We start from the raw sequence: 12,628 nt of genomic DNA on the forward strand, positions 1-12,628 counted from the left end.
CAAGTGAAATCTATTGGAGCTCAAAAGAGATTTAGCTAATAAACTGTGCAGGAAAGACTAAGGGGATGAAGACTCTATAATCTAAAGATTATGATTATGACAGTTTGACACAAATTTTGAAGTATAACATGAAACTTTATGAATGTCAATGAGCAGTCCACTTAATTCAGTCAGCATTTACTAAGAGCCTACTATGTGTGGGCTTTTGTGCTAAGCTGTGGAGGTACAAAAGTAAAAAGCAGTCTCTGCCCTCAAACAAGTAAACAGATAAATGTGTACAAAGAGTGAGAGCTAACCATGAGGATGGTGTGTGTATGGGGTGTGAGGTTGGTCAGTAAAGGCTTCTTGTAGCCTACCTAGTCCATAGGACTATAGAGTTAGAGCAAGAACTTTAAAAGTAATCCAGTTTGTTGTATTTTTATTTCCTCATTTTATTTAGTCTGAAGCACGACTAATATGAGTGTGTTTATGTAACAAGTAAGGAGCTATCAAATGAGGGGCTGCTCAGATGAAACGATCTAGGAGGGAGCTAGGTGGTACAGTGGGTAGAGCCCTGGACCTGAAGTCACAAAGGCTTCCACTCAATTCTTCCAACACCTACTAGCTGTGTGACCCTAGGCATGTCATCTAACCCGTCTGCCTCAATTTCCTCATCTGTTAAGTAGGGATAATAATAGCGCCCAACTCAAATGAGATGATATTTGTGAAGTGCTTCATGAACCTTGAAGCGCTATTGTTAGAATTGTTAGTTTCCTTACTAGCTCTAAAATTCCGTTGCATCTATGATGTTGTTTTACTAGTACATTTCTCAATCATGCCGAAGATGACCCAAACGAGGAATGAATTTAGGAAGAGTGTAGTTCTGAGATTTGTTGTTCAGTCGTTTCACTCATGTCTAACTCTGTGATGCTACAGTGGTTTGCCATTTCCTTCTCATTTGACAGATGAGGAAACAGGAAAACAGAAGGTTAAGTGACTTTTGAAGTGTCGCACCGCTAATAGGCAAAATTTAAACTCAGGTCTTCTTTATTCCAGCCCCACAGCTCTGTCCATTGTGCCATCAGCATCCATGGATTTGGGGTCAGAGGACCTGGGTCCAAATTCTGTTCCTATCTGCTAGCTGTGTTGGCATTGAACCGTTATTTAATTTTTCTGGCCCCCGGCTTTCTGATCTCTAAGATGAAGCGGGTGGACTAGATCAAGGGTTCCTAACCTAGGATCTGTGAACTTGCTTTTTTTTTTTAAAAAAATTTGATAAACGTATTTCAATATAGTTGGTTTCTTTTGCAATACTTTGTGTTTTGTTTTATGCATTAAAAAAATTATTCTGAGAAGGGATCCAAAGGCTGCACCAGACTGCCAGTTGGGGGGGGGGGCGGGGAGGGAACGACAGAAAGACACCTAAAATAATTGTTAAGGATCCTTGGCCTGGGTCTTGTAAAATCCCTTCTAGCTTAAAACCCTGTGGGCCTGTACAACGTCCATCTCAATCCCTCTCCAGCCTCCACAATAGGCTACTGCTGTTGCCCAAGCTGCAGTAGCTGCCCCTATCCCTACGGCCAGGGCCTGGGCTTAATACCACCCTTGCGCTCTCCTCCCTCACTCGATTTCCTCATTTAAGACGCAACCCCCCTCGACAAAAACCAAAACCGGCGTCTGGGCATGGCTGGAGCACACCCAAAGACCTGGTGCCACCGGGGCTTGTTCCTCCGGACTCGTTACGCCCCTACCCGCTGCTTTGTTTATTTCTCCTGCCCCCGCCCCCTTCTCCGTGGAACACCGGGCGGCTCGTACTGGGCAAGCGCTGGAATGCTGCGCATGCTCCCAACCGCGATTTTTTTTCTTTTTGAGGTCGGGTGGGGGGAAGGAGGAGGCTAGAGCCGGGTCTCTAGCTGTTGCAATCTGTTGCGCCCGCTCCGGGAGCCGGCAGATCCGGGTCTCGTGGCAAGGAGTGACGTGGTCAATCGAATCAAAACAGTGGAGGAGGGAGGTGGCGGCGGCTTCGGGGGTAGCTGCAGCGGTCGCAGAATCAGCGGCGGTATTTGGGGGCCCGGGACTTCGTCTGTCTTTCGTTTCAGCTCCTGTTCAGCCTGTTTGTTGTCCCGGGAGGGTGAGTCTTGACCCCGGCCCCGCACCGCTCCGGCAGCCGTTTGAGGCCCCCTGCGTCCCCGCGCTCTGTGGGCTCCTTCCCACTCCCCCTCCCCCTGCGCTCCGCGTCTCCCCCGCAGCCCAGTATGTCTGAGCAAGCAGCAGCTGCAGCACCAGCGCCAGCGGCCTCCAGCTGTGCGGCTCCAGCTGTGCTGTTCCAGCTGCTCGCCGGGGGCCGGGAGAGGAAGCCTCCAGGCCCTCCAGCCTCCCCGAGCGCCGGGGCCCCAGCTTCTCGATTTGGCTTGTTTCTCCGGGAGGAGTCTCGGGCAAGGGAAAGTGATTCAGGAAATGGGCGATGATTTTATTTTTAGTGTTAAGAGTAACAGCCGTCTGTCTATGAGTGTGTGTGTGATAATTTAGGCCAGAGAAAGAGAAAAGGGTAGAAGATAGGGGGAAAAGTAGAAACGCCCCCCAAAACCCTGAAATCCCAATGAGAGTCCTTTGCCACAGTCACCTCTTTCCATTGCTGGGTGAGATTCCTTTGTTGTGATTTATCCAAGACGAACGTCATCTCTCTCGGTCTCCCTTTTTAAATCCTTTGCACGGAATGTATTGTAAATCCGAACATCCCAGTTTTCGTTTTGGTTTGATAAATGTGACCCTATTGCCGCGTCCTTGTCTTTTGAGGGAATTGAATGCTGCTGCTGAAAGGCTCATCCTGCTGCTTTAAAACAATGACATTTCTTCCCGAAAGTGGGTGTTTTCTAAACCTCATTTTGGCAGAAAAAAGATGGTTTATTAGCTTTAGAGGCGACGGGGGGAGGGGTCGGGGGGGGGAGGAGATTTCAGTTAGTTTAGTTGCAATAGAGGATGTTGCCTCCGAATATCAGACATTCTGTTTCTTAAAGCTGGGTTCTTTTTGACTCCTTGCAATTTTTCTTTGATTGTGTGTGAGTAGCTTCAAATGGGATAGAGCCTCCTTTTCCAGCATAAGAGGATTCCAATAATAAGCTTTGTTCGGTACTTTTACTGGTAGAAGTGATAGATCAGGCTTACGAGATGTACTCCAAAATGTGGGGTCTGTCAACAGGCATTTATTTAAATTGTTTTATTTTATTTTCAGTTTTGAATCCTCTTCCTTCCAACTCCTTTCCATCCTTTGAGAAAGCAAGAAAAAACATTATCAATATTTATAGTCAAGCAAAATAAGCATTTATTAATCGTCGACTGTGTGCCAGGCACTTTGCTAAGCGCTGAGGATACAAAGAAAGTAAAAAACACCTGGCTGCCCTCCTTTGGACTCTGTCATGCCCTCCAGGAACTACATCGTCAGGAAACTTCTCATTCTTCCTGGATTTCGTTAGCCTTGGTACTCACATCCCTCTGATTGGAAGGCCAGAGGAGAGCAAAGAGTAGCTCTCAAAACCCCTCTTTAAGGAAAGCTCCCAGGTCATTGCACCCCTCTGGACTCCATACTCCTCTTACTCCCTCCCGCCTTTCAGCTTCTTTTTTGGTAGCGTCTTCTCCCATTGGAGTGTAAGGCTCATTGGGGGAGAGAGTAGTGCCTGACACATAAGAGGAGCTTAATAAATGTTTATTGACTGGTAAAAACAATCCCTGTCTTATGGGATATTGCGTTCTAATGGAGGAGAGTACATGCTAAGTATGTGTATACAGGATAAATTGGAGGTAGTTTCACTGGGAGTGGGGAGAGACTTGCTGTGTAGTCCATGCCTAAAACGATGAGGGTCTGCCCCAGGATTAAGGGTGGGGGAGGAGGAAGATAATTCATCTGTCTTGGTGAGCTCCCATTCTCTAGCTTTTTATCAGTGTATTTATGGGTTCTGCCTTCCATGGGTTCCCAGTGTTACACATGGTTGTGGTCCGCCCCTCCAGGTCCCCAGACCACAAAAGTCCCAAGACTGGGACTTCTTTTTGGCCGTAAGGTATTCAGGAGGGGTTCTATTACTAACCCAGTACTAAGAACTTCTTTGATATAGTTTTCCAAAAAGAGAAAGGACTAATGTTCTCAAAAAAGAAAAAAAGCTTTCTAGTCAGTTTGCTTGCCACTATATTCTTGTAGTTAACGAAGGGAAATTGGGACAAAGTGGAAAAACAGTAAGATGTGTATTAAATAGAAGAAGAAATTATTCAGTAGGTGATCTGAAGGGTATATTTTAGTAATGGTAAACCATGAGTCTCTTTAATTGGTTTCAAAGTGAGCTCATGAGATCTTTACAGACCTTTTATGTTTCCAGAATTTCAGTTTTAGTCCTCATCTTGACGTAGGAACGTATTACTATTTTATGTAAGCAGAAAATTCGATTGTTGATTAGTAAGGAATGATAGAATTCAGCACCTTTTTAAACTCTTTCATAATTTTAACTTAGTGCTTTAGCTTTTTATGCATAGCCTTCGATGTTTGATCTAATGACCCAACATGTAAAAAATTAACCTAGACATATATACTTCCAGTTACAGTGTTGAGTGAATTCTTGGTTTCACAACTGAACAAGTCTAGATAGACGACCACCTGAGGAAAAGCAGCACAAAAAAACTTACCTATTAACACTGAATCTTGGAAAGAGAAGACTCTCCAAAATAGTTTGCTACACAGCATCATATGGGTGTGTTGTTGGCCCATATCTGATGGGCACCAGACATAACCCCAAACATCCCAATTTGTGTGAGGGTGACCTATGACATATCTTTTGTACATTTATGAAAACCTTTTTTTTCTTTTTCTTAAGTTCATTTTTTATTTTTAGTTTACAACACTCAGTACCACAAGTTTTGGGGTTCCAGATTTTCTCTCCCTCCCACTCCTCCCAAGATGGCATGTAATACAATGTAGGTTTTACATATACCTTCACATTGAATTTAATTTACATAATAGTCCAGTTGTAGTGAAGAATTATAACCAATGGTATGAATCATGAGAAAGAAGAAATGAAACCAAAAAAAAAAAGAGCAAAAAATTTGCTTCAATGTGCATTCAGAGTCCTTAATTCTTTCTCTGAATGTGCATAGCTTTTTCCATCAGGAGTCTTTTGGAGCATTTATGAAAACCTTTGTTCTCTATTTTCATCTTGTATCTTTGTGATAATGTGTTTCAGAAGTTTATGGATTTTGTGGAATAGCCCTAATTTATTTATCTCAATCTTTAAAGGGGTGCCCTTTGTTTTAGTACTTTGAGATTTAGTACTAGTCTGAATTTATCTTTTTTTTTTTGACGCGGGGACTCAAGGCTTTTGCGGTGGGGGGACTCAAGGCAATTGGGTTTAAGTGACTTGCCCAAGCTTGAACAGCTAAGTAAGTGTGTTAAGTGTTTGAAGCTGTATTTGAACTCAGGTCCTCCTGACTCCAGGGCCGGTGCTCTACTCACTGAGCCACCTAGCTGCCCCTAGTCTGTATCTTAACCAAATTGTTTTTACCCCTTCTCAGCATTCATTTCTCCAGATTAAAAGAATTCTAATCTTTGAAATATATTGTCATGTTGTAGACTTCTGATTCTCTGAATTGGTATAGTTGCTCTTCTCTGGGTGGTTCCTAGTTACATTATATTTTCTATGCAAAGGGATGTGCAGGGTATTTCAGATGGGAAATGTACATTGTGTTTTTGTGTAAAGGTGAGGGTAACAGGATGGTAACTCTGTTTGGAAGAGACCTTCGAGATGATCCTAACACCTTCATTTTACGAATGAGGAAATCGAGGCCCGGGGAGATGAAGCAACCTGTCCAAGGTTTCACTGGTGCTGTAATGTGGCAGAATCATTCCCCCAATTCCAGAGACAGAGCTGTTTCCACGGCTGCATGTTTTCTTTTTTTGTCTGTAACACTTCCCTTAATATCGCCCAGAATTTGGTTGGACTTCTTAGAAGTCCATTTGGATGAATATCTTAGAATGACTTGCAGTGACCTCCATTTCCGTTTTCCACGTTATGGAATTCATCAACCGTATCTATGGGTCAGCTCCTTTTGTTTTTAAAAAAAATTGTATTGATGCCTTTTTGTTTTTTACATGGATCATTTTTGGATACATTTTTTTTCCCTGACCATGAGCTTTTCCTTGTTAAAAGGAACCTTTTAACCTTTGTTAAAAAGGTTCATGCAACAGGTCAACGACACCTCTTCTGCTCTACCTTTCCACCAAGTAGAGGGAGGTACATTTTTATTGTTCTTTGTCTAGGACAGACATTGGTCTTAATTTATTTTGTATCAGTTTTTTTTTTTTTTTACAGATCTCATGCTTATCTGAATTCCTTATTCATCATTTTTTATGCCAGAATTTTTTTGTTACATTCATGCACTATGCTTTGCCTACCCTCATTTGGTAATTGACCATTTTGTCTCCTTTTTTTGCCACTGCAAAAAAGGGCTTCTGTTACTATTTTGTTCTATGAGAGAGCTTTCTGCCAATGTCCTGGGATTATAGGTCATTTTGGTCAAAGGATAAGACTATTTAATGACTTTATTTGAATAATCACAAATTGTTTTAAAGAGTGGTTAAACTGGTATAGAAATCTGTCTTGCCCTACAAGAAAATAGAAGGGAAGGGGATAAGAGAAGGTGAGGGGTGTGATAGAAGGGAGGGCAGATTGGAGGAAGGAGTAATCAGAATGCACACTACCCTGGGACGGGAGGAGGGGGGAGGGGGGAAAAAATTGGGAATTCAAAATCCTGTGAAAGTAAATGTTGAAAACTGAAAATAAATAAATTAAAAAAAAAAAAGAATGGTTGAACCAATTTACCATTCTACCAACAATGTGTATATCATGCTTGGGGTTTTTTTTTTGTTTTTTTGTTGTGGCAGTTGGGGTCAAGTGGCTTGCCCAGGGTCACATAGCTAGTAAGTGTCAAGTGTCTGAGTTCAGATTTGAACTCATGTCCTCCTGACTCCAGGGCTCTATCCACTGAGCCACCCAGCTTCTCCCTTGTTTTCATAATAGCCCCTCAACTTTGACTGTTTTCATCTTTTGTTATATTTGCCAATTTAGTATCTATGAAGTGAAAATATTTCTCATAATTGATTTGGAGCAGTCTGCCATGAGGTGTTGATAATTTGCATTTCTTTTGAAAATTATTCCTTTCTTTTGACTATTTACCTGTGGGGAATTGGTCTTAGTTATGTATGACAAAGATTTGAGACTTTTCATTTCTTTTTCCTGAACAATGATTTGAGGGGCTTTTTCTTCATTTAATGCTGCAAAAAATTGTAAATGAATGCAGGTTAGTATAGTCCAACAAAGATCCCTGAATTATCACTCCAATTATTTAAGTCTTCCATTATTTCTGAAACATGTTTTGTAATTGTATATTTATAAGTCTTGAATATATCTAGATTGGCTCCTAGATACTTTATATTTTTTGTATTTATTTTTAATGGTATTTCTCCCATTTTTTCCTGTTTTTTGCTAATATTTAAAAGTGCAGAAAAATTTTCTACTACTATTTTGCATCTCGTGCTTTGTTAAAGCTATTAATCATTTGTATTTACTTAGAAACTCACTTCATACGAATGCTTCTACTTGTGTGCTGTAGTGGCTGTATATTAACTATTATTAAGCATAGGAGCCATAGCGTTAGAAGGGGCTTAGAGATCTTCAGATCTCTGAAGTGGCAGCGGCAGTAGTGGAGGCTGAGGCAGCCGTCTGATTATTATCTTATTTCCAACATTGTTAGACTACTTGATTCATCTGTTATAGATTTACACTGCCCCTTCTATCCCAAGTTTCCTATGGCTGCAACTGTATTTGCCCTTCAGCTCACACTCCACCAGATGGACGGCCTTTCATCTTACAGCTATCGCAGGCCTCCTGGCCCTGTGATTACCTTACTTCTTTACCACGAAAACCTCTCCTTCCTGTCCTTTTTCATTTTTCCAGTAAGAGAGTGAATCAAATAGGATGGTCAGGTATGGATGAATGGAAACTATTGCATTGCCTTGCAGAGTAAATTAAAAAGAATTTTTTTGGCCTCAAACCCACTCTCCTTCCAAATTTGCCTGTTTCCGTTCTCAGCTTCCTTTTCTTTCTCTTCATTCAACTATAACTTCAGTCTTCACTGACAATTCATGAGCCCAGAGGGTTCATGATGAAGATTAATTAAATAATCTTTTAATTACCACATATAATGACCTTTACTTAATCCTGATCCTTCTTGACCTCTCCACTGTAACTGAGGGACTTGGATGTTTGCGTTGCTAAATGTGATGTTACCTATAAAAATTAATCCGCTTATTTTTAAATGTGTTAAAGTGTAATTTGTTGAAAATACTCTAAATAAATTTCAGTATAAATGTACTGAAAATGAGTTTTATACTAAATTTGTGAAAAATGTCAAAATGGATTATCATGAGGGAAGATGGAAATTAACCAGCTGATGCAAAATAGAAACCTTTGACTTATTTGATTGGTGCCCGGGATCAAAAAATTGATAGGGTGATTTAGTAAGCACAACCAGTAATATATTCCTTCCATTTGGATCTACAGTATCTTTGTGAGATGTCTTTGTCACCTAACAGATATAAAACCAGATGCTGAAATAAATTGAACTTAGAACTTCACCAACTTAATAAATGCTTATTTAATTAATATTAGATCTTGGAATGGCTGTATCACAAAATGTTCAACAAAGATTTTTTTAAAAATTGAAGTATATTCAGTCACATTTTTTCACTAAAATATTAATATTTTAACATGTTTCTTATGCTGTTAAAATATTTTAAAATTTCATTTTTATCTCCTTTTAAAATTTGTCTTAAGTTTTATAATATATGTAATTAATACAAGTAAATGATACAAATAAACATACATAGACTTAGAATACACGCTCAACCATTTTCAGTGTTGGGGTATGCAAGGAAATGTTAGAAGATAACTGATATAGTTTGATCTTCTCATTTTTATAAAAGAGCAAATTGAGGGCAGGAAAAGTGAAAGCCAAAACCATAGAGATGATAAGTGGCAGAGTTAGAATTCAAATCCAGGTCCTGCAACTCCAGATTCTGTTTTTTCCCCATTATACCACATTTCTGGGAAGTAGACTGTTCTAAAAAGGTATGGTTAAATGTCACAATCCTATATGATTTTCTTTCAAGATTTGCCTTTTGTAGTAATGCCTTTATCTTAAAAATAGGTTATAATTATGAAAGGCATACATTAAGTAGAAATTTGTGGGGAGACCCCTCCCTTGTAATGAGGAAAATCAAGCAAATATATTCAGTACAGTGACTCTATGGGACAGTGTAGACAGGTAGCATTCTATCCTAGAACTAGTCTTCTGCTTGGTTTCAGAGGGGAGAAGAGAATGTTTCATAACTTTTTTTTTTCCCCCAGGGCTATTGGTATGTGGGTTACTTAGACTTTAAGCTCTCATCTTTTATAGAGAAACTTTACTCAGTTGAGGAAAATTCAAAATATTTGTTAAAAATATTCTTATGAAAAGCTGATATATTTATTCATGGCAAAAAAAAATATAACGTTATAAAGGATTAGTCCAGATTTCTATTAAATCTTAAATTTACGTGTAGTATTTATATTACAATTATCTTGCTTTGGGAAAAGTTCCTTTCTCAATCATTTTCATATAGACTTTTTTCATTTCCTGTTTTTTCACATCTAGCTGCACAGGACATGTACATACACATGTATATATGTGTATACATTTACACACACACAGAGAATTATATTTTTTTAAAGCAGCAGTATGAAACTGGTTGCTTGACTAAATTCAGTTTAAAATAGCACAGATGCAAAACTCCCAGACTTTTTATAGATAACCATGTTGACTTGAACCAAGGTAGAAAAATAGAAAACTATCTTGAGGTGGTGTAAACCAAAACTTAATGGTAGATATACTTGTTGCTGTCATGTTAGATTTTGCAACTGATTTTAAACACATAACTACTGGTGTTACAAGCAATCATGACTTTCTTGACACTTGAATATTACAAAATAGTGATATTTTGCACTCGACTCAAAGTAAATCCTTAAATGTGACTGTCAAAACACTTTCCCCTTCCTACCTTAATCTTTACTTAGGCTGTTCTTTAAGACTAGAATGTCTTTTCCTGTCATCATTTACTTTTCCTTTTACCTATCCTTTAAGCCAGCTAAAGTGCCACTTAATCCATGAAGGTCTCATTATACAGAGAAGCATTGAAAGATGGCTGAATTTACTTTTTGTTGGAAGAAGTGAGAACCAGAGTTCACCAGACTACCTTCAGTGACCTAAAACTCGATTTGGTTTCAACTCCTCTCAACAAGATGCTTCTCCCAGGTTAAGCTGATCTCTCCAGAGCCCATCCCTATGCTGCTGACTCAGCACCTTCCCATCTTCCCTCAGCCCTCTGATTCTAGGGCTGGAGGGTGGAACACTAAACTCCTCCCAAAGCCTTCCTGTATAGGGCAGCATGTGGACTTTCCAGCTCACTCTACTTTACGTCCGCAGTTCTGCTTGGCTTCACCTCTACAGAACAAGATGGGGGGCCCTGAATGGGGATCCCCTTGGTCTCCTTCCTCCTTAGCCTCCCCTCCCCCAGCTTCCTTTCGTGTATTGTTTCCTTCATTAAATTGTAACCTCCTTGAGGTCAGGAACTGCCTTTTTGTTTTTTGTATCCAGTGCTTAGCACAGTGACTGGCATAGATTAGGCATTTCATAAATGTTTGTGGAATTGAATTGGTTAAATTTTATTCTTCACTACTCATGTGTAATCTAATTTTGTTTATCGTATAGGAATGTTGGTTTTTTTTTTTAGTCTTGGAGAGCTTAAAAACTATAGCATCCTTTCTTAGCCACTTATTTATTACCTGTGTGGCCTTGGGAAAGTCTTTTGACCTCTGTGAACCTTAGTTTCATCAAATGCATAAAACAGAAGGAAGGGGCTAGAAGATCCAGGCCCCTCCAAGTTCTGAAACCTGTGATATTACACAGAATAAGTGCTGAAGACCTTTTGTCAGCTAGCTTTTGTTAGTAAGTTCATAATCTATTTATTAAACAAGATAAGTACCGAGTTCTGTTAAAAAAAATTTAAAACCTCAGATTTGAGTTAGAAGGGTCCTCAAAAGTCGCTTAGCTTAATTGGTACCGAACCAGGAGTCCCCTTTACAGAATCACCAATAGATTGGATAACTAGTCTCCCTCTGAAGAACTTTGGTGATGAGGAGCCCACTCCTTTCCAAGGCAGCTTGTTCCACTTTAGGGCAGTTCATGTTGGAAAGTTTTCCTCAGGTTCCAGCCTTAATCTTCCTTGCTGTACTTTTAACCATTGTTCCTAATCTGATCCCTGGGGCCAAAGAGAACAAATTTGAGTAATAGTTCTTCAACTATTACTATTCGTAAGCTGAAAACATTATAAATCATCTTCTTTCAATTAAACATCTCCGATTTCTTGAGTAAATATTTCCAGTTCCTTCAGTTTACCATTTTATGTTGTCTTCTGCCATCTTGATGTTGCTAAAATGAGATACCCAGAACTGAAAATAATATTCTAGATGTGTGCTTTGGAGGGCAGAATTCAACAGAACTGCTTCATCCCTTATTCTGGACACTATGGACGCATCTCTTGTCAGTTCAACCTCAGGTTGCATTAGTTTTTTAACTGCCATCCTGCATTGACTTTAAGGGCAGCTAGGTGGCTTAGTGGATAGAGTGCTATGAAGACTCATGTTCCTGAGTTCAAATCTCAAATCTGATCTTAGACACTAGATGTGTGACCCTGGACAAGTCATTTAGTCCTGTTTGCCTCAGTTTTCTTATCTGTAAAATGAGCTGGAGAAGGAAATGGCAAACCACTCCGGGATCTTTGCCAAGAAAACCCCAGGTGGGGCCACAAAGAGTTAAACATGACTGAGCAGTAACAACAAAAACATTGATTTAATCAATTCTTACGACATACCAGTATTCCATTTTCACATACCATATATAATTTGTCTAGCAGTTCATCAGTGAAAAGACCCTCCTTTTAGTTTCCAATTTTTTGGCTACCAAAAAAGAATTGCTATGAATATTTTTGTACACACAGATCCTTTTTTTTTCTGTTTTTCCTTTGGGTTATAGGCCCAATTGGTGGTACAGCTGAGTCCAAAGGTATGCAGAGTTTGGTAACTTTCTGGACATTGTTCCAAATTTCTTTCCAGGATGGCTAAAAGTTCACCAACAGTGTATGATTGTATGTGTTTTCCCACTGCCAGCTCAGTGTACATATAAGTCCTTTTTTAAAAAATCTCTTTAGGGTACAACTTGATTAGGATAGCACTGGATAAGTAAATTGGATAGTACTGTCATTTTTATCCTATTGGCTTGACCTACCCATGAGCAATTAATATTCCTCTAGTTATTTAATTCTTTTTATTTCTGCAGCGTTTTATAGCTAGATTTATGTAGTCTCTGAGTGAATCTTTATAGATATGCTGCATTTTAGTAAAGTTTCTGTAGTTATTTTGAATGGAATTTTTCCTCTTCAAGCTATTCTTCCTGGGTTTTGTAGAGTATATATAGGAATGCAGAATATTTATATCGATTTATCTTATATCCTGCT

The 12,628-nt window shown here is 39.5% G+C and overlaps 1 protein-coding gene across 1 annotated transcript in view; it reads left to right on the forward strand.

Annotated features, from left to right (window-relative positions):
• Positions 1–1,827: 1,827 nt before the first annotated feature.
• Positions 1,828–12,628, forward strand: part of SMIM14 (small integral membrane protein 14) — a 64,188-nt gene continuing 53,387 nt past the window's right edge. The window contains exon 1 of the mRNA XM_036763383.1: positions 1,828–2,110. The gene's annotated coding sequence lies outside the window, so the exon portion shown is untranslated. The remainder of the gene's footprint in view (positions 2,111–12,628) is intronic.

This window comes from Trichosurus vulpecula, chromosome 6 (genome assembly GCF_011100635.1).
Source record: "Trichosurus vulpecula isolate mTriVul1 chromosome 6, mTriVul1.pri, whole genome shotgun sequence".
NCBI classification, from domain to species: domain Eukaryota; kingdom Metazoa; phylum Chordata; class Mammalia; order Diprotodontia; family Phalangeridae; genus Trichosurus; species Trichosurus vulpecula.